Source organism: Oncorhynchus tshawytscha, linkage group LG08, assembly GCF_018296145.1.
Source record: "Oncorhynchus tshawytscha isolate Ot180627B linkage group LG08, Otsh_v2.0, whole genome shotgun sequence".
Taxonomy (NCBI): domain Eukaryota; kingdom Metazoa; phylum Chordata; class Actinopteri; order Salmoniformes; family Salmonidae; genus Oncorhynchus; species Oncorhynchus tshawytscha.
The window spans coordinates 41569834-41589105 of NC_056436.1; the positions used below are offsets into that span (position 1 = coordinate 41569834).

The 19272-nt window shown below is 44.0% G+C and overlaps 1 protein-coding gene across 2 annotated transcripts in view; it reads right to left on the reverse strand.

Moving 5' to 3' along the window:
* The window catches only part of LOC112256466 (leucine zipper protein 1), an 84996-nt gene that overhangs the window by 49432 nt on the left and 16292 nt on the right, over nt 1-19272 (reverse strand). The window contains exon 2 of one of the 2 annotated variants that reach the window (XM_024429740.2): nt 7891-7985. The gene's annotated coding sequence lies outside the window, so the exon portion shown is untranslated. Of the gene's footprint in view, nt 1-7879; nt 7986-19272 lie in introns of both variants that reach the window. The other variant, XM_024429741.2, reaches the window with a different exon arrangement.

Genomic DNA, 19272 nt, shown 5'->3' on the forward strand with positions numbered 1-19272 from the left:
CAGTGCCAGCACCACGCACCAGGCTTTCAGTGCGCCTCGCCTGTTTAGCGCTGCCGGAGCCTCCCGCCTGTTCAGCGCAGCCAGAGCTTTCCTCCTCTACAGCGCTGCCGGAGTCTTCCGCCTGTTCAGCGCAGCCAGAGCCTTCCTCCTCTACAGCGCTGCCGGAGTCTCCGCCTGTTCAGCGCAGCCAGAGCCTTCCTCCTCTCCTGCGCTGCCGGAGTCTCCCGCCTGTTCAGCGCAGCCAGAGCTGCCAGCCTGCATGGAGCAGCCAGAGCAGCCAGCCTGCATGGAGCAGCCAGAGCTGCCAGCCTGCATGGAGCAGCCAGAGCTGCCAGCCTGCATGGAGCAGCCAGAGCTGCCAGCCTGCATGGAGCAGCCAGAGCTGCCAGCCTGCATGGAGCAGCCAGAGCTGCCAGCCTGCATGGAGCAGCCTGAGCTGCCAGTCTACATGGAGCAGCCAGAGCTGCATGGAGCAGCCAGAGCAGCCAGTCTGCATGGAGCAGCCAGTCTGCATGGAGCAGCCAGTCTGCATGGAGCAGCCAGAGCTGCCAGTCTGCATGGAGCAGCCAGAGCTGCCAGTCTGCATGGAGCAGCCAGAGCTGCCAGTCTGCATGGAGCAGCCAGAGCTGCCAGTCTGCATGGAGCAGCCAGAGCTGCCAGTCTGCATGGAGCAGCCAGAGCTGCCAGTCTGCATGGAGCAGCCAGAGCTGCCAGTCTGCATGAAGCAGCCAGATCTGTCAGTCTGCATGGAGCAGCCAGAGCTGTCAGTCTGCATGGAGCAGCCAGAGCTGTCAGTCTGCATGGAGCAGCTAGAGACGCCAGTCAGCCATGATCTTCCAGATCCGCCAGTCAGCCATGATCTTCCAGATCCGCCAGTCAGCCAGGATCCGCCAGTCAGCCACGATCCTCCAGATCCGCCTACTACCTGCCTGAGTTTCCTCTCAATACTGGGCTTCCTCTCGGTACTAGGCAGTCCTCCCTCAGTGCCGAGCTTCCCCCTCAGTGCCGAGCTTCCACCCAGTCAGTCAGTCCCGAGCTTCTACCTCAGTCCCGAGCTTCTACCTCAGTCCCGAGCTTCTACCTCAGTCCCGAGCTTCTACCTCAGTCCCGAGCTTCTACCTCAGTCCCGAGCTTCTACCTCAGTCCAGTGGGGTCCTTGGTGAGGTTATTAGGCCTAGGTCGGCGGCGAGGGTCGCCAATCAAAGGACGCGTTACAGGGGGACTAAGACTTCGTTGGAGTGGGATCCACGTCCCGAGCCGGAGCCGCCACCGTGGACAGACGCCCACCCGGACCCTCCCCTATGGGTTTTGTGTGCGGCCGGGAGTCCGCACCTTGGGGGCGGGGGGGGTTCTGTCACGCCCTGGTCTTAGTATTTTGTGTTTATATATTTATTTTGGTCAGGCCAGGGTGTGACATGTGTTTATTTTGTGTTGTGTTTTTGTATTGGGGTTTTAGTAGGTATTGGGATTGTGGCTGAGTAGGGGTGTCTAGCATAGTCTATGGCTGCCTGAGGCGGTTCTCAATCAGAGTCAGGTGATTCTCGTTGTCTCTAATTGGGAACCATATTTAGGTAGCCTGGGTTTCACTGTGTGTTTGTGGGTGATTGTTCCTGTCTCAGTGTGTTTGTCTTTCACCAGATAGGCTGTATAGGTTTTCACGTTCTGTTTTTGTATTTATCGTGTTTATTTCATTTATTAAACATGTATCGAACTAACCACGCTGCATTTTGGTCCGACTCTCCTTCGACGGAAGAAAGCCGTAACAGTTACAGCCTTATTACAAAATTGATGAAATTATTCTACACACAATACCCCACAATGACAAAGCGAAAACCGGTTGAGATATCTTTACAAAATGTACATAATTACTCAGAACCTTTGCTATGAGACTCGAATGCTTCCATTGATCATCCTTGAGATGTTTCTACTTGGAGTCCACCTGTGGTAAATTCAATTGATTGGACATGATTTGGAATGGCACACCCCTGTCTATATAAGGTCCCCCAGTTGACAGTACATGTCAGAGCAAAAACAAAGCAAGGAGGTCAAAGAAATTGTCCGTAGAGCTCCATGACAGAATTGTGTCGAGGCATCTGGGGAAGGGTACCAAAGCATTTCTGCACCATTGCAGGTCCCCAAGAACACAGTGGCCTCCATCTTTCTTAAATGGAATAAGTTTGGAACCACCAAAACTCTTCCTAGAACTGGCCTCCTGGGCCAAACTGAGCATTCAGGTGAGAAGGGCATTGGTCAGAGAGGTGACCAAGAACCTGATGATCATTCTGACACAGCTCCAGAGTTCCTCTGTGGAGATGGGAGAACCTTCCAGAAGGACAACCATCTCTGCAGCACTCCGCCAATCAGTCTTTTATGGTAGAGTGGTCTGACGGAAGCCACTCCTCAGTAAAAGGCACGACAGCCTGCTTTGAATTTGCCAAAAGGCACCTAAAGGACTCTCAGACCATGAAAAAACAAAATCAGCTCTACGACCTCTTAACTCAGATATGAGAAGCATGCAACTACCACCCATGATCTCAATGAAGAAACAAATATATACTTAGGCATTACTATATCCCCCTCTAATCACACTACTTGCAGGAAGAACTACTTAGAAACCTTTCAAAATATCCTAAAAGACATAAAAAGATGGTCCGCTATGGCCTCTTCTTTGCATCCTAGAATCTCAATTATTCAAATGAATGTCCTCCCTCGTATCAATTTTATGAGTTCCATGTTACCAATGTCTCCTCCTATAGACAATTGGTCTAAACTTGACTCCGTCATAAAGCAGTTCATTTGGGGGAGACAGAGATCACAGATTAAATATGCAACACCACAGAGAACAAAAGCGTCACGTGGACTAATCTAAACTTTTAATCACCTATCATTCCAGATGAATTTCCTGAAGACCTGGTTAAACCCAGAGGCTTCTGTTCCTGGGCGTGCTATAGAAGAGTCAATCGTTTCATCAATTAGATTACAATATTTATTATTTTCTGGATTGACTCCTAAAAATATTTGCATTATTGTTTGGACCCATTATAGCATACTCAGTAAACGTGTGGAAAACTACTTAAATGGAACTCATACTCTCCAATATGGCCTAAAATAATTCTTAGTGTGTGAAAAACCCGTAATATCAGATTCTTGGTCTAAGAAAGGTATTTATACTTTCAAAGACATATTCAATGTGAATGTGAAATCCGCCAGTGTTTTAATGTCCCAGGTTCATCATTTAGTCTTTACCTTCAACTCTGCCTATCCATGCAAGCCTATGGGTTCCCCCGGGGAGCAGAATAAGTAGTACACCCATTGATCAAACTTATAACGAACAGACGGCCCTCAAAGGGAGTTTATTTTGATATCTACAGTCAATTCTAGCAGCACAAAAACCATTAACTTTATCCACTGTATGGGAAAAGGATTTTACACTTGCTGACAGACAAATAATGGGAGACAGTATCGAAAAAAATATATTAGGATCATCTGGAAACCCCAATAAGTAATTAATTAATTACAACATATGCCATAGAACCCACCTAACACCTCAAAAAAGGCATCACATGGGTATCAGTCCATCGCCATTATGTGAGTTCTGCACCACAGGGGACCTTGGTACTTTTCAGGATGTGCTGCGGAAATGCCAGGAGGTGGTTGGATTCTGGAGGAAAGTCAACAATGTCAACTCTGTACTTATAGATAAAATATTGCCATTAGATCCTATAGTGATGTTGCTTTGTGATGACTGACTTGGGCTTGTCAGAACACACCAACGGAGAGTGTGGTTGTCAAGAACCACAGCAGCTAAGAAAACGATTGTCGGTTCACCATTGCAACAATGGCTGCTCGCATTTAAGGAAATGGTACTTATGGAGCTCTCCACGGGCCAGGATCCCACAGGGCCAAGGTGTCCACTCTGGACACATGGAAAAAAGAAGCAGAGGACATTCCTGAACTCTTAACCAACAGGCCTTTACATCCATGAATGTGTATCAATAATTTGAGCCTATTTCTGAGACTATGATGTATTGTTCAGTAGATTTACTATGTAATAATAAAAACAAATGATCTCATGATTAATTAATTTATTTGACATTTTATGTTATCAGATTGCCGGTGGGGGGGGGATAAAAAAATGGTATCTCCATAAGTGTATTGTATGAAACATATGAATTGAAATAATACAATCTTGATGTAAAAAAAAACTCTCAGACCATGAGAAAGAAGATTCTCTGGTCTGATGAAACTAAGTTTGAACTCTTTGGCCTGAATGCCAAGCATCATGTCTGATGGAAAACTAGCACCATCCCTACGGTGAAGCATGGTGGTGGCAGCATCATCATGGGAGACTAGTTGGGGACTGGGAGACTAGTTAGGATCAAGACAAAGATGAACAGAGCAAAGTAGAGTAAGCTCCTTGATAAAAACCTGCTCCAAAGCGCTCAGACCTCAGACTGGGGCAGACCTCAGACAGCCAAGACAATACTTGAACCTGATCGAACATCTCTGGAGAGACCTGAAAATAGCTGTGCAGCAATGTTCCTCATCCAACCTGACAGAGCTCAAGAGATTCTGCAGAGAAGAAATGGGAGAAACTCCCCAAATAGAGGTGTGCCAAGCTTGAAGTGTCATACCCAAGAAAACACGAGGCAGTAATCGCTGCCAAAGGTGCTTCAACAAAGTACTGAGTAAAGGGGCTGAATACTTATGTAAATGGGTATTTAAATGTTTTACATTTTATAAATGTGCAATTTATTGTGTGTAGATTGATGAGGAAAAACAACGATTTAATCGATTTTAGAATAAGGCTGTAACGTAACAAAATGTGGAAAAAGTCAAGGGGTCTGAATACTTTCCGAATGCACTATACATGTCATATAGAAATAAGAGATAGATGGGAGGGGTTGAGTGGAGCTGAAGGGTGGGACTAAAAACAAGATAACTAATGTATACGGTGTCCATAAAATCTATAGGGGTCAGAGGAAGACCCCCCAAAATTGTCAAAGACTACAGTCCCCCAAGTCATAGACTGTTCGCTCTGCTACCGCACGGCAAGCGGTACTGGAGCCCCACGTCTAGGTCCAAAAGGCTCCTTAACTGCTTCTACCCCCAAGCCATAAGACTGCTGAACAATTAACCAAAGGACAACCAGACTATTTATATTGACACCCCCCCCTTTTTGTTTTTACACTGCTGCTACTTGTTTATTATCTATGCATAGTCACTTTACCCCTACCTACATGTACGACTAACCTGTACCCTCGCACATCGACTGGGTACCAGTACCCCCTCTATATAGCCTCGGTATTGTTATTTTACTGTGTTACTTTTATTTAAATGTTTTACTTTAGTTTATTTAGCAATTCTTTTTTTAACCCTATTTCTTGAACTGCACTGTTGGTTAAGGGCATGTAAGTAAGCATTTCACAGTAAGGTTGTATTCAGCTGTTGTATTCAGCACGTGACAAATAAAATCTTTGTTTTTTTTAAGGTTGATTAACATATACCCTCTTCCTGCCTCTCTCCGTCGCTGTCTTTTGTCAATCTGTCTGGGTGCCAGCCCTCCCCGGTTGGCACAGCCTGGCAGCCAGAGTGTTGGCATCAGATACCCGCTGCGGCTGCAAGGTGGCACTGTGGGCGCATCAGATTCACTGCATCTCTTGTGCGAGAGGCCGAGAGAGAGGGTGAGTAACTAAGTGTGGTGGTGAGGGGGGGAGACAGCATGCGAGACAGCATGTGAGAGAGCGAGTGAGCTACAACGCGGTGGGGAGTTAGCCCACAGAATGCTGAACAGGGCTTTGCCAGACCGGAACACTGCAGCAGGAATGCAGCACTCATCATCATCATCACAGGCTAGAGGAGAGTGAGAAAGAGAGGGGGAGATGGAGAGAAAGAGGAAGATAAGAGTGGGAGGGAGAGAAAGAGAGAGATGGGGAAAGGTAGGCAGAGAGGAAAATGAGAGAAAAAAAGTGCTCGATAGATGCAGTAGAAAGAGCGGGAGGAAGATAAGAAGAGGGAGAGAAACAGAGGCGGAGTAATGTAATGCTGTCGGTGGTGAATGGGGAACAGACGTCACACTGGCTGGCGTAGCTGTGCCGCTGCGACAGAGCAGAGACGGGAGCCTCACCCCCCTCCCCCTCTTGGCCTATAATGCAGCGGTATTTAATGACACATACAGTAATAAACCCATGGAAATAAACTGAGGAAAGGGGTGGAACCATACAGAGAGTGAGGAGGAGAGGACTTAAGGTTTCAGCTTACCTGCTACGAGTCCACAGAGACAGACAGCCTCATAAATGTGTCTGGGATACACACACAGAAACAGCTTGATTGACACATTACTGTCAGAGCCATCTTAAAATATAGCTGATTACAATATATGTTGGGATATAGCCACTTTAACTTCTACCACTAGGAGATATGACACAGCATATCACATTCATAGTCTCTTTACTCAAATACAGTCTATGCCCTTTACCATGGCAACTAGGCTTGGGAGATATACCATATACCGGGGTATTTCGAAATACAGACAGTATGATTTTCAATACCGCAAAAAAATATAATACAAAAATGATGTTGGGGGCACCCCCACCACGCAGGGGCACATGCTACTTCACTGCTTATAACTAAGTAGAAGAAATCTGTGTCAAATAAATTATATCCAGCTCAGAGCTCCAGCTGTGCATTTGGTTTGCTAACATGCTAGCTAAGTGGCTAGATGTCAAGATCAAGCTTCACAAAAGACATTCAATCCCTTCCTGGATCAAGATCTCCGTTGCCTAAATCGTTTTGTGCGGTAAAAAAAGAAATAGTGCCCCTTGTGTGCACATTTGGTAATACTTACACCCCGGTATGGTCCAGCAACGGTATAAAAATCTGGATACCACCCAACCATAACGACAACAACCTCAATCGGAAGACCAATTAATAAAGGCCTCTATGGGATTAAACTGTCTCCTTTGTATACTTCATAATTTCACAACAGGTAGAAAATAGTCAGACACTCCGCACAGTTACTAGCATGCTGAAGACAGTGGCTGTAGCCTGACTAGACTTGACCAGTCAGGCTGCGTTTAGAGAGGCAGCCCCAATTATTTTATTTTTTCCCCCACTAATTGGTATTTTGACCAATCAGATCAGCTAAAAAAAATGTGATTGGTCAAAAGACAAATTAGTGGAAAAAATATCAGAGTTGGGCTGCCTCAGTGATTTTATTTGGCTTCTCCCAGTGCTGAGTAAGTTTGACAGAGAGAGCACATTACTGGGAGGGTGTTACCAAGGGTCTCCAGGTGAGCCGGCACTCTGTGCGTGCACTCTGTATATGTGCGAGTTTGCCATTCCTTGCTGACCTATGGGTACAGGGAAGGAAACGCGGCGCCAGCTTTAGTGCAACACTGACCTGGCCCACCAGGAAACCAGCTCACAAAGGGTTCAGAGGTAAGGAACGGCCTTGGAATCCGGAACCTTCCCCACCACATTTTCTCTGCGTTTCCTCTTTCAACTGAGCAGCTGGACGCAGACTCATTGCCATACACACAGTATGGGAGCGTACGTACGGGCACACACCACACACAAGAGTGTCACTTTTTTTTTTTTTTTTTTTTTTTAGAAAGAAACAGTCAGTCAAAGGCAGACTTTCTCTCAAACTGCGACTGTCAAATAGAGACATTCAGTCACAGTTTGAATGAAACAGTATGTCAAAAAAGACCAGTCAAGGTTAGATAGAGACGGTCCTGAGAGGGTGTTTACAGACGGACAGACAGGCACGCACACACACACACACACACTAATACATGATAATATAAAGACCGAACTGTAGATACTGTAAGCTTATGTGTAAACATGGCCTTGACAAAGATATTCAAAACACACATACCGTAAACTTACTTTCTATGGATCCTCTTGTGTTGGGTGCTAAGCAGCTGGTAAATGCAGCCCGTCGGTCACCAGATGGTTTCACTATGGAGCTCCATCCACAAGCCCTACAACCAGAGGAAGAACACAGAGGGCAAACATTACTATGAGTTTCTCATGATTCTACCATAGTAATGATTCATAGCTTCATTTCACCATTGTTGTGCTTGATATTGACACTTAAGGCATTGTCAGTTGACTGACCTTCAGTGTAAAATTAGCCATTGATATTGATGTATATTGGCTACGAGGTGGTCTGAGAAGTCGGTCAGATGTGTGTCACATTTCGTTGCGCCTTAATTGTCTCATGCATGACCAGACAACTTGTTTTTGGCTGGCCCAACAGTGCTCCATTCATTCCATTCTGGCCCTATGTCTAGAGCTGGGAATCGCCAGGGACCTCACAATACAATATTATCATGATACTTAGGTGCCAATACGATATATATTGCGATTCTCACGATTCTATATGTATTGTGATTCAATACTGTCATGTTATTGCAATTTGATGTTCCAAACATATTGCTCACCATATGGTCTGCTGCAGAGGGACAAGAGAGAGCCATGAGAAAATTTGTTTTGATCAGACAATGAAAGAAAGAAAGAAAAGTGCTGAAAACAAAATTGGCTCCCTATTTAAAAAGGAGAACAAGCTATGAAGGAAAAATACTGGTTTTGGTGCAGGTACAGTCAACTAGCGCAAAAAAATAATGTTGTGATATTGTCTAAACGATATCAAAATCGATACTGGAGTCAAATATTGCTATAATATTGTCAAAAAATTATATATTGCGATACGGAACTCTATACATTTTTTTCCCCCATCACTACACACAACGTTGCCTCAATGTTCGACTCAACATGGAATTTCTACTCAAAAGTGTGGGTTATGCCAAGACAGTGATAACGAGGACCTCAGAGAAGTATACTGTAGTGTTGATACTGTCATGGCTGAAGTACATCATCTTTTTACCTAAATGTAACCACCAATTGACTCTCCTGTTACTACAACGTCAATGTTTCGGATCCCAGTCCGTTGGCAGGTCCTTACAGATATTTCAGACATCCCAAAAGACCTCAAACATTGACCAGGGACAAACCATCCATTTCACAACCAAATAAAGAAGTAAACAGGCTCGCACGACATGACGACTCACCATTATTGTCAAGCCCCAAACACTCTGAAGTGGCCCTTTCCTCGCTCTGTGTGGTTTCCCTTAAATCATTGAAAACCAAATGGTAAACTGAACATCAGCCACATCCTTCTCGAAGGCGGCCTTGGCCCTCATCCTTTACATGCAAAAACATGCATCCCCCCCATCTACGTCAGCTGAATAGTAGGGAGTATTATTACGCCATCTGCCTAACAATTTAAACTACAACCACTAGCAGAAAGACAGCTTGAGAAAGTACATCAAGTTACTTCTGAAATTGTACCTTTCCATGATTACGCCAATGACATGCCTTAAAGCACAAGTAAAATACAGAGAAAGGCTGTACTAAGGGGACGAGAGCAGGGGAGAAAGAAAGTGTGTTGGGGGAGAGATCATGTAGCATTTCCTTAACTCAACATTTCATGGCCTTAAAATACACGCAGGGTTATTTTGTGCTGGGGCTAGTTTGCACGGGAGCCCATTTCCTGCGAGTGATTAGGGGGGGGGGCTGTGGCACACTCAAAGTTCTCGGGTTGTTTTGTCTGCGAGCGAAGTAAAGGAATGCCCAAATTAAACATGCTGAACAGGACGCCCTAAGGGAGGTACGAAGGCGGGAGGGTGGAGTACAACATGAAAAAAAAAATAGAACACCAAATAGATGTCATTTGCAGGCGATTTACAAACCGCAAGTGCATGCCTCCTGCTCGTATATTTGCATTCCATCAGATAGGGAAGTTGGACAGCAATGTTGTACCATATTGATAAAGCTGTCATGTGCCCCGAAGGCAAGCAGCCTGCGAGCTCCTTCATTTCACTCAAAACCTGAAGGGCTTGTTGTAATGTGCTATTATAATATCCCAAGATGAAAAGTAACCCTCAAGTCTTCTTCTCTTTCAAAAGGCTCGGCTTTTGTTTCCGCACTGTACGCCCAAACATAGGGAAGAGAGCGAATCTCAACAAATGAAAGTACAGCACTTTTTTTTTTCTATCGTGATCACCAACAGCAGTAATACTAGCCTACTGCTATTGCTGCTCCAATTCATTTCAAAATGCGTACAGTACATTCCCCAGGCCAATGCACTCAACAGGGTGACTAACTTGGGTAAAAAAAAGGTATTTCTTGGACTTTACCAACAATTCAGAATTGATTGGTATTGCTTTCTTATAAAGGAATGCTGCCCATTCAGGGATTTTGTATTTGGCATGTCTGGGGGACCAGATGTCTCTTAGACCTCCAGCTCGGAGGGAGAGCAGATAAAACAGTACTTTAACTGCATTCTTTCATGGCCGAGAGCTGGGGCCCACCTATCCACACCCATCCTCAGATCAGCATGAGGGGAGGAGAGGGAAATGAAGGGAGAGGAAAAGTGGAGGAGGGAGCGAGAGACGGAGAAAGGGAAAAAAAAATCAAGAAAAAAGGGGAGGATGTGAAAAGGGGATAGTTACAAAAAAGTTGGTCGGTCCAAGTGGGTGGGTGAACAGTCACTGTGCCCTTGTTTGACCAGGGAGGGGAAAAACATGCCTCTGCGTGCCAGATGTGAGTTATCAAAGTAATCAATGGCACCAACACAGTCAAATTAAAATATGTCTGTCACTGAGGGAAAGAACGAGGATGCTGAGTATAGCAGCATGCCACAGTGGGAAAATGAGAATGAGCAAACTGTGGCTCAATTAAGTAACTGAATACAATGTGTAGAACCATGACAGGGCATTGTTCAGTTCACAGCAAAGGGGAGGAGGGCCAGCTTGACAAATAAATCCAGAACCACACACACAAAAAAAGACCAGAATGTTGGATCATAAAAAAGCCTGGTATTCCAGAACACAAATGAGCTAGTCAGGTCTGGGAGTGTTAAGGATTCCTGTGGGGCAGGAGCTAGCTACCGTGGTAGCCAGGCCTTCCTGTAGCCTTATTACTCAGGACAAAGGCAGGCCCATGTCACAGAGGCGGGGAGGGAGAGGCAGGAATGCCAGACGACGAAGTGCCTGACATATCCTAATATGGGTGTATGCAGGTGCAATTAAACAATCATAACGACACACTGTGTAAATCACCTTGTGACATGAAAGTTGGCTACTGTACAGGGAAAGTGGAGATGGTGAGCATTTCATGAAACCTATTAGAAAGATGGTGGAGAAAACACTCAAATGCTCTCACAACACTTTCGGATTCTCTATTTCTTTTCTTTGTAGTGCAGGACAAGGCTTCAATCTGTGTATGGGAAAACAACCCTACAACAGAGATTTCACACTTAACTCTGTCAAGTAGGACGTTTAAGCGTAATATGGAACTTAAACAGCAAATGTGACGTGATGCGAGTGAGCTACCAATGGGCATGGGGGAAAAAAGAAGGGGATGAAGGAGTGGTATAAGAGAGGAAGCATGAGGGCCCTCCAGATGGCGGGAGAGTGATGCCTCACACATGGACCATGTGTTGCCTCAGCAGACCCCTTCGCCAGAACGGGCCAAAGTCAACACAGCACTCCAACCAGAGAAGTTGGAGAGAACGGATCAAACAGTGATGACGGCCCTATTTCTGTCCCCCAACGCCTGGATACAGCAAGACCCTGCGACTTGAAAACAAGCCAGCAGCTTCGAAATATTCATTTAAAACAGAGCTAAAAAAAGTGTGGTTCACCAACCATTCTATTTTTATGGCTATTTAGCTTGCGCTGCGAGACTGCTCGCATGAGGAGTTTCAAAAGCAATGGGCTGGCTGGAAAGAAAGAAACCCAACCCACTTGTTACACGCTGGCCCTTTTCAACGCGCTGATGGAGTTCGAGATGAGTCCTCTTGAAAATAACACTGGGGGGAAGCGACGTATGGGCACGCCATTGACGAAAGCTTCCACCCATACACGTTAGCGCTTATGCTTATGCGTCAGGAGAAAATAGGAGTACCCTCGTTGTTGAGGGGGGAGTTAAAGGTGGTTGGGTAGCCCTAGCGTCTGAAAATTCCTTACCCTGAGAACACGAATATTTTCTGATCACAAGAAATTATCTGGAGAATGAATTTTATTTTGAAAGACGCCTGTTCGATCCCAGGTGGAAGAGAGACGGGTGCAGGGATTGTACATGTAGGCTCTACGTTACAGTGCTGGAGGGAGAACCTCAGAAATACAGGTCCACATCCATTATCCCACAGGATTGCCGTACCACATCAACAAGAGTCATCCCTGTCCAGCCAGCAGCAAACATAATTGACAAGGCTAGTTTTACACAGTTCACATTCAGACTAGAAGAAAGATGTGTCAGTCCGTTCAAACCAACCTGAAACGTCCCAACCCTTTAGAGCTAGTACAAGACCCTTAAAGAGCAAACTTGCCACTTTCCAACCTCATATTCATCATCTCCAGCACCAAACCAGTGGCTACATATGTTTTACCCAATGACATCAACAAAAGTTAAAATGTTTAACAGCGATTTTCAAACCCTACGAGATCTCAGTGAAGTGGGGAGCAAGAAAATACCCTCGCCAAAAAAAAGTGTTAAACAAATCAAAATATATTTCAGATTCTTCAAAGTAAAGTAGCCACTCTTGGCATTCTCTCAACCAGCTTCACTTGGAATGCTTTTCCAACAGCATATGTGGAGTTCACACATGTGCTGAGCACTTGTTGGCTGCTTTTCCGTCACTCTGCGGTCCAACTCATCCCAAACCCTCTCAATTGGGTTGAGGTCGGGTGATTGTGGAGGCCAGGTCATCTGATGCAGCACTCCATCTCTCCTTCTTTGTCAAATAGCCCTTACACAGCCTGGAGGTGTGTTGGGTCATTGTCCTGTTGAAAAACAAATGATAGTGGGACTATGCGCAAACCAGATGGGATGGTGTATCGCTGCAAAATGCTGTGGTAGCCATGCTGGTTACGTGTGCCTTACAATCTAAATAAATCACTGACAGTGTCACCAGCAAAGCACCCCCACATCATCACACCACCTACTCCATGTTTCAGTGTGAGCCACACATCTGGAGATCATCTGTCACCTACTCTGCGTCTTACAAAGACACGGGTTGGAACCAAAAATCACACATTTGGACTCCAGACCAAAAGGACAAATTTCCACCAGTCTAATGGCCATTGCTTGTGTTTCTTGTCCCAAGCAAGTCTCTTCTTCTTCCACCTTTAGTGGTGGTTACTTTGCAGAAATTTAACCATGAAGGCCTGATTCACGCAGTCTCCTCTGAACAGTTGATGTTGAGATGTGTTTGTTACTTGAACCCTGAAGCATTTATTTGTGCTGCAATTTCTGATGCTGGTAAAGCTAATGAACGTATCCTCTGCAGCAGAGGTAACTCTGGGTCTTCCTTTCCTGCGGCGATCCTCATGAGGGCCAGGTTCATCATAGAGCTTGATGGTTTTTGCGACTGCACTATTCCTCATTGATGACCTTCATGTCTTAAAGTAATGGACTGTCATTGATCTTTGCTTATTTGAGCTGCTTTTGCCATAATATGGACTTGGTCTTTTACCAAATAGGGCTATCTTCTGTATACCACCCCTACCTTGTCACAACACAACTGATTGGCTTAAACGCAAGGAAAGAAACTGCACAAATTAACTTGTTAAGGCACACCCGTTAATTGAAATGCATTCCAGGTGACTTCCTCATGAAGCTGGATGAGAGAATCCCAAGAGTGCGCAAAGCTGTCATTAAGACAAAGGGTGGCTACTTTGAATAATCTCAAATATAAAATATATTTTGATTTGTTTAACACTTTTTGGATACTGCACGATTCCATGTGTTATTTCATAGTTTTGATGTCTTCACTTATTCTACAATGTAGAAAATAGTAAAAAGAAAAGAAAAACCCTAGAATGAGTAGGTGTGTCCAAACTTTTGACTGTTACTGTAGGTAGATATTGGTTTGGCGCTGGAGATAATGGATGAGGTAGAAAAGTGGCAGAGTTGCTCTTTCACCTTGCTAGCCTCTGAAGACTTGGATACATGATCTGGAGTAGGAGTATTACAAATGACAAGAATAGGGAAAGCACCATATTTTCTTTGAAGGTACTTTCTCAGTGTTCTGTTACTTCTGCCCCCCCCCCAGGCAACCAGCACAAACCATGGCACTGCCTGCCTGCGAACCAACAGAGGCAGTGGATTTATGAAACCAGTTATGGGGGTGGATGTTGATACAGGTGTCTGTGTCATCCCTCTCCCACCCTCCCTCCCCCCTTTCGTTCCCTCTATCTGCAGGGTCAGGCCAGAAGAGGGATTTCTGTCATTCAGCCAGACTAAGCCGGCTTCCAGAAGCGCTCCCTCGCTTTCTCCCTCTTTCACACGCATGTGTTACAGTGCGACTGACACACACACGGCCTGATAGGGATGTGTAAAACACGCAGGGTGGTTGCCACGGCAATGTGAGCCAACGGGTCATAAACACCCCCTCTTCCTGGATCCCAAGGCTGGACGGAGGCCACGGCTGTTATCTCAGGGGCCGAGTGACATCACTCAATGAGGACTCATTCACATGCAGTCCAGCAGCTCTCCCTCCTTCCTGCTCCCCGTTCGGCTGATAACAGAGAGGACCTGAGGAAGAGTGGGTGTAAGACCAAGACGGTATGTTTACCTGGGGCTTTTGTTGGCTTACAGTGTCTTCAGAAAGTATTCACACCCCTTTACTTTTTACACATTTTGTTGTGTTACAGCCTGAATTTAAAATCAATTAAATTGAGATGTTGCGTTACGGACCCACACACAAAACCCCATGTCAAATTGGAATTCATTTTGACAAATTAATTAACCATGAAAAGCTGAAATGTCTTTCGTCAATAAGTATTCAACACATTTGTTATGGCAATCCTATAAAAGATCAGGAGTAAAAATGTTCTTTACAAGACACATATGTTGCATGGACTCCCTCTATGTGCAACAATAGTGGTTAACATGATCTTTGAATGACTACCTTATCTCTGTACCCCACACATACAGATAATTGTAAGGTCCATCAGTCGAACAATTAATTTCAAACACAGATTCAACCACAAAACCAGGGAGGTTTTTCCAATGCCTTGCAAAGGGCACCTACTGGTAGATGGATAAAAATATATATAACAGACATTGAATATCCTTTTGAGCATGGTGATGTTATGAATTACACTTTGGATGGTGTATCAATACACTCAGTCACTATAAAGATACAGTTGTCCTTCCTAACTCAGTTGCCGGAGAGGAAGGAAACAGTTCAGGGATTTCACCATGAGGCCAATGGTGACTTTAAAACAGTTACAGAGTTTAATGGCTGTGATAGGAGAAAACTGCGGATGGATCAACAAATCAAATTTTATTAGTGACATGCGCCGAATACAACAGGTGTAGGTAGACCTTACAGTGAAAAGCTTACTTTACAAGCCCCAAACCAACATTGCAGATTTAAAAAATCAGAATAAGAACAGTGTAGTTACTCCACAATACTAACCTAAATGACAGAGTGAAAAGAAGGAAGCCTGTTCAGAATAAAAATATTCCAGAACATGCATCCTGTTTGCAATAAGGCACTAAAGTAAAACTGCACAAAATTTGGCTAAGAAATTAACATTTTATCCTCAATACTAAGCGTTATGTTTGGCGCAAATCCAACACATCACTGAATACTACTTCATATTTTCAAGTATGGTGGTGCATGCATCATATGATTGTCATCGGCAAGGACTAGGAAGTTTTTTTCAGAATAAAAATAAATGGATTATCAGTCGAAATCCTGGTTGTCTGCTTTCCAACAGACACTGGGAGACAAATTCACCTTTCAGCAGGACAATAACCTAAAACACAAGGCCAAATATACACCGGAGTTGCTTACCAAGACAACATTGAATGTTCCTGAGTGGACTAGTTACAGTTGACTTAAATCTACTTGAAAATCTATGGCAAGACTTAAATGGCAATGATCGACAACAAACTTGACTGCGCTTGAACATTTTTTTAAATAATAATTTAGTACAATCCAGGTGTGCAAAGCGCTTAGAAACTTACCCAGAATGACTCACAGCTGTAATCACTGCCAAAGGAGATAACGTGTATTAACTCAGGGGGCTAATTTTCATACATTTTTTACAAATGTAAAAATGTTTCCTCCACTTTGACAGAATATTTTGTGTAGATCATTGACAAAAAAATACAATTTTAATCAAATCAAGGGGTGTGAATACTTTCTGAAGGCACTGTACGCCATATAAATAAATGACCAGATTCTATTTATATGGGCTTACTTGGCTATAGCAGGCAGGGCTCTCTCTGTGGCTAAATTATAATGAGGTGGGTTGGTTGATAGTTGCTCCAGGTTGTTAACCAGATGCCCTCTCACTCTCTCAAACACCAAATACACTAATCACAGCCCACTCTCTTCTTCTCTCCAATCCTCCCTCTTTCCCACTGGTGAAGACTAGAATGCAGCTGCCCAAAAAGTAAAAAACTAAACATAGCAGCAAGGCATGGAACGAGTTAAGGAGGAACCACCAAGAATGGAAAATTACACATTTTACCCACGTCTCTCCCTATCCATCACCATCCATCCTCACCTCACATTTTGAAGCGCGAGTACAATCTCGAGGCACCTCTGGCAAAGTCAGTCAACCACACATTTGCTGTCAATGTCTTCTCAGAGTTCCTAAGAAAGCACAGCAGCAGCTAGCTAGCGCTGTAAGAGACCGAACTCCAACACGAGCCCCCAGATGAACTCCTGGCGAGGTTGGACCGACCTGCCCTCTGCCAACAGCAGGCACGGAGAACTAAAAACAGAGGACCATCTCGCCCGAAAAGGCAGCAGAAAGTAAGAGACCAAATATCGTTTTGGAACATTTGCCTAGCTCAAATACCATGGTGCGGGAGTTGAAAGAGACCAATTACAATACTCAAAATGGTATCGTGCTCCGTGTAGAGCTGAGTGATATGGACAAGAATCCATATCGCGATAAATTGCCTGAATTGATGCGATAACAAATAGAACGATAACTTTATAACATTGTGCACCAGTTTTTAAAATGATTATCCTTTAAACTACTAATGGTTGAAGTCATCTATTGTCCTATTAACAGCCACCCATATCAGCAAACGTATATCATTTCAATCTTCACATTTCTCTAGTACAGGCTACTTATCGTAATGAACGTTATCAGCGAAAATGCCTTTGATAAGTGATCAGTATGGTCGGTGTCGATCATTTTCGGTTTATCGTCCCAGCTCTAGGTCAGAGTATAAACTGTAAAATTCTAGTGAGAGGCCCCAAATAATACAAATCTCTTTTCTAATTTTCCTTTCTGGTGGAGTAGCTTCAGCATGGAGCAGGTTTGTGTGTGTGTGTGTCTGTGGCACACAGTCATGGAGCAGTGACTGTTTGATGAGGAACATTATCATAGTGACATCATGGGCTGGATAGAAGTAGTCTACCATCTTCAGAACTAAATAATGGCATTGTCTCATAAAATAGAAAAATAAATAATATTGTTCGTTCTAGGTATTATAAAGCTGTGATTGATAATAGCCTATTCAAATAATATTTTGAATGGAACTTGGCATTTGATCGGGAGAAAGCCATGCATAAAACGATGACGCATAACCTTCATATAGCCTCTCGAATGGAGAGAGAAGGGAATATAGGCTAAGTTATGACATTTTTACAGCCAAACACAAGGTAGTTAAGGAGTGTCCGTTATAATAGGTTTAGACTACTGCCCAAAGCCCATGCATCCGACAGATAGAAACGATATCTGACTGGACATTGGTGGAATTCTCCATTCTTTCTGGCCTACATTCCTCTATTGTGTTCTGTATCACATATTTATTGAAATAGAATATAGCAAATAGGAATAGGCAAATTACTTCGGAGTGTCACTTGTGTGCTGGGAGACGCCGTTCTTTATTGTGGGGCGCCAGCCAAGTTCAAATAGGCTGAACCGTCACATCACGATGTCATCCCCATCGATAGACGATGCCTGTCAATCGTAGTCGATAAATGTCGCCCAACCTTACACACAATGTTAAGGACATTAATAACAAGTTTCTATCCATACATTCCTTTTAAGGATAAACGGTTCAGATTTCTCTTTTCAATAACTTGCAAAAATACTACTGGAACAAGCTGAAAAGGAGGGTGGACTCCACGTGTGAAAAACAGCCGAAAGGGACACGTCGGGAGCCGCAGATAATGGGTGGGAAATGTTTTGGTTTTTATTGCACTTATAAAATGCACCAACACAGAAAAATCTCAAACATAAACAGGTCATCATGTAACTAAGAAGGAAACGTATTCTATTCTGGTGTCGCAGCAAGATCAACAAAATGTGTCTGTTTCAATGATAAAGAAATGGAGGATTGCTAAACAGGCCAAATTAAAGTTTACCCCCTTCTGAACATTCCTTACTTTCTAAATGTCTTCACATGGTTTACAGGTCGGTTCATTTAGGCTATGATGGAGGATAGCAGGCTTTGGAGGTCCATAAATATGAACTACTGGGGCAACGAAACGTGTTGTAAATCTGATGCGTGAGCTTCAATTTTTGGATAATCCATAATGATTTCAGATATAGGTGCCCAAAAAGATGCCTGAGGAACTTCAGTAAAAAAAAATCTGATCCAATATGTTTTAATCACCTCTGTAGCCTCCTTGTACTGACCAAAAAGTAGGCCTTAAAAACTTACACTAAAAACAGTAACAAACAAGTGAGGTGGAGGTAGAGACCAACAGAAAGATCAAGCAGCAGTAGGCCTACAGCTTGTGGATCATATGGGTAAATAATCCAGAAAGGTATGTTTTACAATCTCTGTTCTGACCAATTCCCCACATTCAAACACATCACACCTGTTATGCTAGCCGTTAACGCTCTGTCCGTCAAAAGCTTGTATCGATTCACAATACAAACTTGGAAGCCATGGAGAGAATTTCCCAAGGGCACCTTCTTACGGGAAACGGAAAGGCTACAAAGTGCAGGGTGTGAAAATGAAGTATTTATTGGCTCAAGTGGTTTCTTACCTTCCCCCTCAGAGAGGTAGGTAGGTTTAGGTCAATTTAGCAAAAGCCAGCTAATGCTAACAGTTTAGTCAGACAGACAGCCTGGCATCTACAAAAGCAAGAAATTATTTACTATTACAATTGGGCACACTCAAATAGAGCCTTTTATTTGGGCCATGAGATTGCTCATAATTATAAGGAAGGACAACAGTTATCTGCCAAAGCTTAGTATTAACATACTGGGTTGCTAG